Below are 13,003 nucleotides of genomic sequence, written 5' to 3' on the forward strand. Positions count from 1 at the left end.
AAGACTTTTTAAACTTTCCAAGCCCCTCAAAAGCCACTTCATCTTTCATGGTGAACTGCGTTGCCACCAGGGTGCGGCGTTCAGTTTAAAGTCACAATTTTTGCACTGAAGCATCACAAGGGACTGATGGTGATATTCACCGCTTTTGAGGTGGCCACGATGAACCTGTGAAAATCAGTACAACAAAATTAAAGCCATGACATTTCCTGTTCCCACTAGGTGGCGCTGTCCGTATTCCCGACAATGGGCACATCAATCTGTTCAGGGCGGGTCTGACTTCATGCCTGTAAAGTCTGGTACTGATCAGACTGGATTTCATGGAGTTATACTAATTTGTTTCTTCATGGCGTGACATCAAAGTTCGCCATGCTGCTGGGGTCACACCCTTTTGCGAAAAGTCACAGTTTTCACTGTAACCCAAGACCAACTCCTTAAGGCTTTTCTGGAGAAATTTGAGGCTGCAGATGTCACCCATCACTATACTGTACCCCAAAGTGTAAAACATGACATTTCCTGTTCCCACTAGGTGGCGCTGTCCTTGATGTCAAATATGGCAGTTGAAATATGTTTAGGGGTGGAGCCTTATCATATGTGTTCACTTTGGTCAAGGTCAGAAAATGTATGACAAAATGAGAGGCAATAAGATTTTCATGGCGAGTCATCGAAATTCGCCATGGCGCCACGGCCTCATAGTATTGTGAAAACTCAAAAGCTCCGCAATTTAACATGGCACAAGGGTGTAGTTGACACTGTCCAAATTTGAAGGTTATGAAATGAAACCCCAAGGAGGAGTTCGCAAAAGTTCGAGGCATGGAAATGGCAAAATTAGAGCCAAAATGTCACCTTCTCTTCCAAATGGCAGACTTCCTGTTGGGTTTGCGTCAATGGGCCCACAGACTTTTTTGTTCGTCTTGGCATGAAACACATGTGTGCCAAATTTCATACATGTAGCTCAAACCATGTGGTCGTAGGGCTGCATTTAACAAGGCATAGGTGGCGCTCTAGAGCCATTTCCCAGTGCTCATATGTAAAACCATTAAAATACAAAATTTTTCACCAGACCTGGCATGTGTGCAAAATTTCATGAGTTTTTGAGCATGTTTAGGCCCTCAAAAAGGCCCTTGTTTGGGGTGAATAATAATAATAATAATAATAATAATAATAAGAAACGGAGCAGATACAATAGGGCCTTCGCACTCTCAGTGCTCGGGCCCTAATTAAAGCTGCAAGCAGCGTTATGAGGGCCCTCGCACCCCCGGCACGTCGAGCCACTGCCAACACCTCAAACCGGCACGTCCGATGTGATGTCACATTGATGGATTTCATGCTTTTAATCACCAGCTAACATTTCATCTTATTCAACCAGGATTATAGTCATGCCACTAGGTGGCGCTCTAACCATTATTGACAAATAGCATAACAAACATTTCCAAGCTCGAGTCTCATCACACCTGCGACCTTTGGGAGAGATTGGACATTGTGTTTTTTAGTGACAGCAGATTACTGCTTTTTGCGAGTGATTGAAACTCTACGTGCCGCCATGACCACCCCGTTTCCCTGAACGGAAAAAGCTTCGCAATTTAACATCACAAAGGTCTTTAGATTCTACACACTGAAGAATGCTTCAATATGATGAAATCCCTTGGAGGAGTTCGTCAAAGTATGAGGCCTGAAAAGGGGGGAAAATGTCATCAAAATTACACATTAATTTTAAAATGGCTGACTTCCTGTTGGATTTGGGATATTGCTCCAAGAGACTTTTTTGTACACCTTGATATCTTACACAAGCTTACCAAGTGTCAGACTCATAGATGAAACACAGAGCAGGGGCTGATGTTTTGAAATATTGTAGGGGGCGCTGTGGAGCCATTTTGCGCTATTCAAGGAAAATGGTTACATAACAACAATGCCGTCATCCATTTGGAGGTGTGTGCCAAATTTCAAGCCTCTATACACTTTCCAAGCCCCTCAAAAGCCACTTCATCTTTCATGATGAACCGCGTTGCCACCAGGGTGCGCCGTTCAGTTTAAAGTCACAATTTTTGCACTGAAGCATCATCAAGGACTGATGGTGATATTCACCGCTTTTGAGGTGGCCACGATCAACCTGTGAAAATCAGTACAACAAAGTTAAAGCCATGACATTTCCTGTTGCCACTAGGTGGCGCTGTCCGTATTTCCGACAATGGGCATATCAATCTGTTCAGGGCGGGTCTGACATCATGCCTGTAAAGTCTGGTACTGATCAGACTGGATTTCATTGAGTTATACTAATTTGTTTCTTCATGGCGTGACATCAAAGTTCGCCATGCTGCTGGGGTCACACCCTTTCGTGAAAAGTCACAGTTTTCACTGTAACCCAAGACCAACTCCTTAAGGCTTTCCTGGAGAAATTTGAGGCTGCAGATGTCACCCATCACAATACTGTACCCCAAAGTGTAAAACATGCCATTTCCTGTTCCCACTAGGTGGCGCTGTCCTTGATGTCAAATATGGCAGTTGAAATATGTTCAGGGGTGGAGCCTTATCATATGTGTGCTCTTTGGTCCAGATCGGAACATGTATGACAGAATGAGAGGCAATAAGATTTTCATGGCGAGTCATCAAAATTCGCCATGGCGCCACGGCCTCATACTATTGTGAAAACTCAAAAGCTCCGCAATTTAACATGGCACAAGGGTGTAGTTGACACTGTCCAAATTTGAAGCTTATAGGACCAAATCCCAAGGAGGAGTTCGTTAAAGTTCGAGGCATGGAAATGGCAAAATTAGAGCCAAAATGTCACCTTCTCTTCCAAATGGCGGACTTCCTGTTGGGTTTGCGTCAATGGGCCCCCAGACTTTTTTGTTCGTCTTGGCATGATACACATGTGTGCCAAATTTCATACATGTAGCTCAAACGATGTGGTCGTAGGGCTGCATTTAACAAGGCATAGGTGGCGCTGTAGAGCCATTTCCCAGTGCTCATATGTAAAACCATTAAAACACAAAATTTTTCACCAAACCTGGCATGTGTGCAAAATTTCATGAGTTTTTGAGCATGTTTAGGCCCTCAAAAAGGCCCTTGTTTCGCCTGAATAATAATAATAATAATAAGAAACGGAGCAGATACAATAGGGCCTTCGCACTCTCAGTGCTCGGGCCCTAATAATAAGAAACGGAGCAGATACAATAGGGCCTTCGCACTCTCGGTGCTCGGGCCCTAATAATAATAATAATAATAATAATAATAATAATAATAATAAGAAACGGAGCAGATACAATAGGGCCTTCGCACTCTCGGTGCTCGGGCCCTAATAATAATAATAAGCTTCTCTATTTCCAAGGGTTGCTCAACATCAACTCAGGTACACTATTGTGCATGGTTCAAAGTTACAAACTCAAATGTACAATTCACACAGCATTAAAGATCAAGTATAAAAGAGATTAATTTAGGAAACTGCAGAGGACCACCAACATTTACACCCCATCTGCCCCATCCACCATACTGCCAAGATCCACATTTCCCATGTATTGCATAAAGGGACCCCAGATGTTTTGAAAAAGTGGTAGTTTCCCCTTGATAATGTAAGTAATTTTTTCCATAGGTAAAGTTGTGGACAATTCCTTAATCCAGTTAATGTATTTTGGTTTACTGGTCTTCCTCCATGAGAGTGCTATGACTCTTTTTGCCAGCAGTAGACATAAGTCCAGGGCGGTAATTACCTTTCTAGACATAAGATGTCCATCAGGATATAACCCTAAAATAAAAAGTTTAGGGTCAAGAGCTAGTTGTGTACCCAATATAATATCCAGAGCTTGTTTAATCTCTTTCCAAAACCGTTGTACTTTATTGCATTCCCAGACACAGTGGAAAAACGTCCCTTTCTCCTCTCCACACCTGAAACACAAGTCTGGGATATCACCATTATACTTATTAAGCTTTTCTGGAGTCACATACGTCCTCATTAGCCAATTATATTGCAATACTTTGAGACGAGTATTGGTAGTTTGTGTTTGTGCTTCAGCACATGCCTCCTCCCAGTCTTCGGAGGATAAGTCCTCCTGTAAATCTTCCCTCCAGGCATTAAGTTTTCCTAAAGAAGATTCAGGGGAACCCTCTACTAACATATTATATAATTTGGAGATTATTCCCTTTCCAAAGCAATCTCTTTTCATTTCTGTTTCCAAAGTGGAAAACGGAGGGATTGACAAACACTGATTTTGAGATGATCTAATAAAGTTTCTCACTTGTAGATATTTAAATCGATGTTTGCATGGGATATCATACTTGGAAATCAACTCCTCAAATGACATCAAAATCTCACCCTCTGATCCCACGAGATCCCCTATTGTCTTTAAGCCTTTGTCAGCCCACTTCCCAAAACCAGGGTCTGCTCTGCCTGGAGGGAAAAATTGATTACCCCATATTGGGCTAAAGCGTGCGAAAGAGGTGGGTTCACCCAGGTACTTTTTAACCTGATACCAGATCATAATCATATTTCTGACTATAGGATTTTTTGTCTTTTTTTTCAACATTTTGACTTTTGCTGAGTATAGGTACTGGGGAAGGGGAAGAGGTACTGAACTGTTTTCCATATTTGTCCAAGGCGGGGGGGATTTATCTGTAAAATAATACATCATAGTCCTCAATTGGGCTGCCCAATAGTACCAAAGTGGATTGGGACATTTGAGGCCTCCTCTTTCATACACTCAGAAAAATAAAGGTGCCAACTGGAACCAAAAGTGGTTCTTTAGACTGATGCCATAGAAGAACCTTTTTTGGTGCCACAAAGAACCTTTCAAACAATGGTTCTTTGAAGAACCATTTCTTTCAGTGGTTCATTGAAGAACCTTTAAAGGTGCCCCAAAGAACCATCAAGAAATGGTTCTTTGGGGCACCTTTAATGGTTTTTCAAAGAACCTTTTTAAAAATGGTTCTTTAAAGAACCATTTTTAAAAAGGTCCTTCAAATGGTTCTTTAAAATAACCATTTTAAACAACCTTTTTTGAGTGGTTCTTTAAAAAAACATTTTAAATCTTTCAAAATAAAATGCATCATAAATTGAATTTGAGTAGGGTAAAAATAAATACGAGCACAGCATAGACATATATTAATGGTTTATTGTCATTTTGTAGTTACCAAAAGACAAAAAGGCATTTTAACCCTCAGCACAACATCACTACTAATACATGTCACATATTAGTGTTTTAAACAGTAATAATTAAATATATTTGCTATACTAATATATATATAAATACTATAGCTACAGATAACACAACAGTACATGTATTGTTTAATTAATAAAACATCAGAAAGTGATAAAACACATTAGAAATAGCAATAGCTTCATAACAGACCAATAAATCAACACATTTTCATCAGCAGATGTTTGCATGTTCAGTAAAAATATTTCAACAACAAGTTTATGATTAAAATGATCAATGAACTTTAGCATTACGCTATGTAATGTACGTTTCATGTTGTACTCATGGTCCTTTGTTAGTCCAGTTTAGGATAATGTCTCTGACGTATGTTTCATATCAAATACAGGGAGTGCAGAATTATTAGGCAAATGAGTATTTTGTCCACATCATCCTCTTCATGCATGTTGTCTTACTCTAAGCTGTATAGGCTCGAGAGCCTACTACCAATTAAGCATATTAGGTGATGTGCATCTCTGTAATGAGAAGGGGTGTGGTCTAATGACATCAACACCCTATATCAGGTGTGCATAATTATTAGGCAACTTCCTTTCCTTTGGCAAAATGGGTCAAAAGAAGGACTTGACAGGCTCAGAAAAGTCAAAAATAGTGAGATATCTTGCAGAGGGATGCAGCAGTCTCAAAATTGCAAAGCTTCTGAAGCGTGATCATCGAACAATCAAGCGTTTCATTCAAAATAGTCAACAGGGTCGCAAGAAGCGTGTGGAAAAACCAAGACGCAAAATAACTGCCCATGAACTGAGAAAAGTCAAGCGTGCAGCTGCCAAGATGCCACTTGCCACCAGTTTGGCCATATTTCAGAGCTGCAACATCACTGGAGTGCCCAAAAGCACAAGGTGTGCAATACTCAGAGACATGGCCAAGGTAAGAAAGGCTGAAAGACGACCACCACTGAACAAGACACACAAGCTGAAACGTCAAGACTGGGCCAAGAAATATCTCAAGACTGATTTTTCTAAGGTTTTATGGACTGATGAAATGAGAGTGAGTCTTGATGGGCCAGATGGATGGGCCCGTGGCTGGATTGGTAAAGGCCAGAGAGCTCCAGTCCCACTCAGACGCCAGCAAGGTGGAGGTGGAGTACTGGTTTGGGCTGGTATCATCAAAGATGAGCTTGTGGGGCCTTTTCGGGTTGAGGATGGAGTCAAGCTCAACTCCCAGTCCTACTGCCGGTTTCTGGAAGACACCTTCTTCAAGCAGTGGTACAGGAAGAAGTCTGCATCCTTCAAGAAAAACATGATTTCCATGCAGGACAATGCTCCATCACACGCGTCCAAGTACTCCACAGCGTGGCTGGCAAGAAAGGGTATAAAAGAAGAAAAACTAATGACATGGCCTCCTTGTTCACCTGATCTGAACCCCATTGAGAACCTGTGGTCCATCATCAAATGTGAGATTTACAAGGAGGGAAAACAGTACTCCTCTCTGAACAGTGTCTGGGAGGCTGTGGTTGCTGCTGCACGCAATGTTGATGGTGAACAGATCAAAACACTGACAGAATCCATGGATGGCAGGCTTTTGAGTGTCCTTGCAAAGAAAGGTGGCTATATTGGTCGCTGATTTGTTTTTGTTTTGTTTTTGAATGTCAGAAATGTATATTTGTGAATGTGGAGATGTTATATTGGTTTCACTGGTAAAAATAAATCATTGAAATGGGTATATATTTGTTTTTTGTTAAGTTGCCTAATAATTATGCACAGTAATAGTCACCTGCACACACAGATATCCCCCTAAAATAGCTAAAACTAAAATCAAACTAAAAACTACTTCCAAAAACATTCAGCTTTGATATTAATGAGTTTTTTGGGTTCATTGAGAACACGGTTGTTGTTCAATAATAATATTCCTCAAAAATACAACTTGCCTAATAATTCTGCACTCCCTGTATATGTCATATCAAAACAAGCCCACACCTGCAGTTGTTTCAGTTTTTCACTGGTGTTTCCTGTCAGCTGGTCAACCTCACTCAGGCAGACATCCATATCAGCCAACCAAATGACAAGTTCCTCCCTTTGTGCTTCAAATCCCTCCCACTCTGAGACAAGGAGCTGAAAGAGATCGAGAAAAGAGTCAATTATAAAGAAGAGAAAAGTGAAACCCTCCTCAGAAGGTCTGACTCGCATACCTGCAGTTGACCTGTGATGGACTCCAGTTTGGCGTTCACGTCATCCCTCGCCGATGCCAGCAGCCGAGTCTGCAGGGTGCCCTGGAAGAGCTCAGTTAATGTTCGACTCCTCCTGGTCAGGCTCTCCAGCTGGATGAGCCGAGGTCTCCCCTCTCGCCGCTGCCTCTGAACACAGAAACACAAATTGCATCTGAAGCAGGAGGTGCAGATTTTTTTGCTATTCTTTTCTAAATCCAGGCTAGATCACGTGGAGGTATTTGGAAAACTTTTTTGGCCAGCGGACAACTGTTGTCTTGCAGAAAGTCAAATCAAACATATGCGATACACAATCAATTCACAAGAACACATAAAAAAATAAGTCCAGTTCTTGCCTGATTTCAAGTGAAATCTGCATCAAAACAGGGTGACAGAAGTAAAACGAGAGCACAAAGCCTCACTTTTTACAAGCCTGCTATTACAGTTCTCCTCTATGCAGACGACTTTCCTGTTTTCAAGGCACAACTTGGATCTGCTGTACGAATCTTATGGATACACACTAAATGAAACAATAGTGTGCATGACTCCAGATTCTGATCCCTCATCCTAATATGGTCCCAACATAGCAACAGCAAGAAAGCAAATGTTGAGGCTTCAAAATACAAAGTCCATAAACCAATGGCTGACATGGGTTTTATCATAAGGGTGATAAATATACAAATTTCAGTCTGTCTTAGAGATTTGATGTTCATTTACCTGCAGATGCCCTATACGTACATGCTCCATGGTTTTTCACAACATTTTGCACATCACTATTTAATACAGGAAGTAGGTGAACTAAAACAAGTCATCGTTCTTTGTGAGAGGACCATATTAATGAAACCAACCTCAATGACATCATAGGGATCCCTAAAGATGCTCCTGCTGCTTTTCTTCCTCCTCATCCTAAGCTTCCTTCTCCTTGTCCTCGCCTTCCATCCAATTGTAATTCAACCTAATTGTGTTTCTCCCCCTCCTCTTCCTCATTTTGTTGGAGCTGTGAACACAATTAATGTGAATCTGGATTAATTTGTGCAAACAAGAAAAATCTACAGCTTTTTGGTCAGAGGTGCTCTTGTGATTTAAGCCGGGTAGAGTAGATTTATGTGTTGATGCTACCTGCTTCAGCTGAGTGATATTTACACCCTGGCTGGATTACAAACTTTAACCATGTGCTGAACTTTGGCCCAGCGTTGATACCTCTTGTTAGTATAACGACCTCTTCTTAGCTTGTATGTATGATGTATGATGGTGGATAAATGAGATATACAAAAAAATTAACTATATTACAAAAGAACATCTACCTTGGAAACATCAAATGACCGGAGCATAACTTGTCAACTAGTCCGAAACTAAGTTATGCAGGAACAGTCAAAGACACACCTTCTCATGTCACATTTCTATTCATTTCTATATAATTCGATTAGACAATAAAGAGTCATCTAATCTAATTATTCATTCAAAACACTTATGCATAGCTGTATTTTATACAGCTCATACAGAATTCAAAGTACAGGTTCATGTGAGTATTTAATGTACGGCTCAGATCTACAGAATTTCAGAGTTTCTAGAGCAGACACAGAGCTCACGTCACAACAGGCTTCAGGCGCCATTTTAGTGACTTTAACAATATATTACATTTTAATTTCGGTCTAGCTGACATTAGGTTATGTACGCAGCACGCAATTGAACCACATATTTTAGAAGCCAAAGGTTCAAATTAGCTGGGAGCCCCTTCACTTAATTATAACAGTGGTTTTGTTAGGAAAACCGTTGGATACTAAATTGCGTTGACCTCAACGGCTAACGTATCTAGCTAATCGCTACTGTTAGCACAACATCAACAGCAAGCTACAATGACGAGTAACAAAAACAAAACCGTAATAAGGTTTTAATGAAAATGTTTTACCTTTTCTAACAGTCCCAGAATCCACAGCTTCAAAGTCCAGCAGGTACTGAAGACTGTTATCCGTTTCGCTGTCACCGTCCGTGAGTTTTTTTCCCCGAAGGTCAAGGCCCGCCGCTCGCACACTCTGTCTGCGCATGCGCATCCCAACGACTGACCCCCTCCGTCCGCTCCCGGGAGGTTATAGTATGACCTGTTCTGACGTCACTCTCTCTCTCCCTGTCATTTATTTGGCTCGAAACACATATTAACAAATTGCTCAGTGATGAACAACTACTCAGATCATTTACCTAAGCAGTGTGCTTTGTCAAAACGAAGTCTGTGTCCATTACACTGACATTCTGTTCTGCAATTGTTATTTACTTGTATTTTATAATTTGACTTTACATACTGCTGGGTGGTTTGTAAAGTTTACAATAACTAGTATTATCATTATGCTATATTTTCAAAAATATATAATAATCTCAAAAGTAATGCCTTGGAGTAGAAAATAGTAATGCTTTATTAAAATTTAAAACTAAAGTACAGTATTTGAATGTGTGTATTGTGTCTATTGTTTGCAAATATTTCTAACTTTTATTTGAATATTCAGTTTCCTACCATCTTCTCTTAAAGGGTAATTGCCAGGTATCCCGCCCTTCCCCTTCGCACACACATGCACACAAAGAAAACACACAGTATAATTCACAGCCTCATTATAGTGAATAAATATTTATGCCATTTACACCATCAAACTTAGATTGCTAAGGATAAAGAACCTTTTGTTCTTTAAAGAACCATTTGTAATAGCTGAAGAACCATCAACAAAATAAAAAGGTTCTTTGACGTATGATGGTTCTTTAAAGAACCATGAAGACATCTGAAGAACCATTTAAGAACCATAATTTTTCTGAGTGTACGGTAAGTACAAGAGTGATAAACGAAGCCTTGGTCGTCTATCATTCCACAAAAAACGTACAAAAATTGTCTTCAGGTGTGAAAATAAGTTAGCAGGGGGTGACAATGGGATGTTCTGGAACAGGTACAAAAGTTTGGGCATTATGTTTAATTTAAGAACATTAATTCTCGCTATAAGTGACAAGGGCAAGGGCTTCCATCTATCTAGGGATGAGGTGATTGAGTCTACCATAGGGGTGTAGTTAGCTCCAACAATGTCTCTCAAACATGGCACTATCTTAATCCCCAGATAGGTAAAACAGTCTACCATTTTGAATTGGAAAGAATTTCCAGCACCCTCTCTCTCTTCTGAGTTAAGTATCATTAGTGAAGATTTTTCTTTGTTCACTTTATATCCTGAAATCCGTCCAAATACGTGTAGTAGATCCAACAAGGCTGGGATAGACTCCTTCAGCTTTTCCAAGAAGAGAATAACATCATCTGCAAATAAAGCAATTCTGTGTTCCTGTTGGTTTACTGATACACCAGTTATGCTCTTATGGGACCGCACCACAATGGCAAACGGTTCGATTGCTAAAATAAACAATAAAGGGGACAAAGGGCACCCTTGTCTACAGCCCCGTTTGATTTCAAACGGTTTAGATATAATTCCATTTGTCAGTATTTCAGCATATGGCTCATTATATAAAAGTCTAATCCACCGACAGAAATTATCCCCACAGCCAAATCTTTTTAATATTTCAAATAAATAGGGCCACTCAACTCTATCAAAGGCCTTTTCGGCATCTAATGATAGTAGAGCAGTGTCCGGTTTTCCCTCCTGACTATGAAGAATATCCAACACTCTCCTCACATTATGAAATCCCTGCCTGCCCGCAATAAACCCATTCTGATCACAGGTAATTAGATCAGGTAAAAATCTCTCCAGTCTTCGAGCCAAAATTTTGCAAAGTATCTTTAGATCCACATTAAGGAGACTTATCGGTCTTAGGTTACCACATTTATTGCACGGTTTACCAGGTTTGGGCAGTAAAGTTATCAGGGCTCCTCTTAATGAGACCGGAAGGATTCCCTTTTCAAATGAATCCGAAAACATGTCAAAAAAAGGGGACAGCAGTTTAGTTTTAAATTCCCTATAAATTTCTGTCGGCAGCCCATCTGGGCCTGGGGTATATTAAATATGTTATAAAAAATATAAAAACATCAGTTATTTTTAAACTGTATTTTTTAATTGGCTGTAAAAAATGAATGTATTTCATTTTTCAGTACTGCGTGAAATGCTTATGTATAAAAGTGGCTAACTTGGGATTTTTATAACATTCAAAAAAGTATAGCAATGAAGCAGACGTTAAGGAAAAATAAAATTAGCGTTTACGTGTTGCTTAAAACAGATTTAGTGGGACACTGAGTCAAATATTGATTTTAACTGGTTGCTTCAACAAAGTTTTCCAAACGGAGAGTAAAATACTACATGTGGTGACTTTTACTAACGCAACATTTTTCTAGTTTTTGTGTGCTCATGAACTGTGAAATATTCATGTTAACAAATCCTGATTCACCCCTTTTAGCACTTAAATTCACCCCTCCACAGACAGCAGTAATGGAAACAGCCAGGAGTGTTGCTTTACCAGCATACAATGATACAAATCTAAGACAGTGCTGAACATCCTCAGCACAAAATGACTCTTAGTTAATTCTGTGGTTTGTGGGGTGTACCAGCAACTGAAGAAATGGGTTGAAAGAGGAAGAACTAGTTCGAACAACAATGTTGGACAATTGCAGAAGAAATGTTACTTTTCTTTGGATGTATTAATAATGCACTTTATCTTTGGTAAACTTTGATATCTAAGTAAAGGAATATAATCGAAACAACATTGATATTCATCATGTTTTCTGTTTAATAATTCATTTAATAAGACTGACACTGACACAAAGTACATAATAGTTGATATAGTTTTCGCTTTGATGTATTTTTCACTGATGCTCAGTAAATTAACACAAATCTTGACAGATTTTCTAAAACCAAATATTTGGACTCAATGAAAGGTTAATAAATTAAAGCTACATAACCAAATGAAATTTAACTGGTGAGTGTGCCATGTTAATGCCATGTTCATTGAACTTAATCGAGACACCTGCAGCAAACTTAAAATTTTAGATGGAAATATGGTGGCAGGATAAAATTTAATTAATTCAAAGGATCTTTTTTTTTTTTTTTAGTGTACTGATTCGTAGTGCATGCAATGGCTGTTTTCTCATATTCACTGCTTCTGCTTTTGCAAAACTATGTGTAAACAGGACACAATGCAATTGTGCCCACAATTTGGAGAAGTATATAAACACAAAATTGGCTTTTGCAAGTTTTGCCCTCAGAAGAATTTCATCAGTGGGCAGTTTTTGTACTTATACCTCAGTACATCACCACTTTGTAGTTTAAATTAAACAATCAAGATGTGACTGAAGCAAAGACTTTAATTTAAGGGGTTTAACAAAACATTTGCGTTGACTGTTTAGGAATGGCAGTCTCTGAAATGAGCAGAGACTCAAAAGCAACAGGAAAAATCTGATTTTTTTCATTACTCCAATGAAAATGTCAGTGCCTTTATTGCAGACACCTCCAATTTAGAATAGAACAGAATAGAATAATCCTTTAATTGTCCCACAAGGGGAAATTTGGTTGTAACAGCGGCCAAAAAGACACATATACAAACAAACAGGACACAGGACAGAAACATACACAATTTTTCTTACATATTTACATTAAGGACAGTGGTTACTATATACAGAGAGTACTGTACAGTTATTAAATAAAATAAAAATAACTACAGATAAGAGGCAAACCAGGTTGTACTGCGA

This window comes from Maylandia zebra, linkage group LG1, assembly GCF_041146795.1.
Source record: "Maylandia zebra isolate NMK-2024a linkage group LG1, Mzebra_GT3a, whole genome shotgun sequence".
NCBI classification, from domain to species: Eukaryota; Metazoa; Chordata; class Actinopteri; order Cichliformes; family Cichlidae; genus Maylandia; species Maylandia zebra.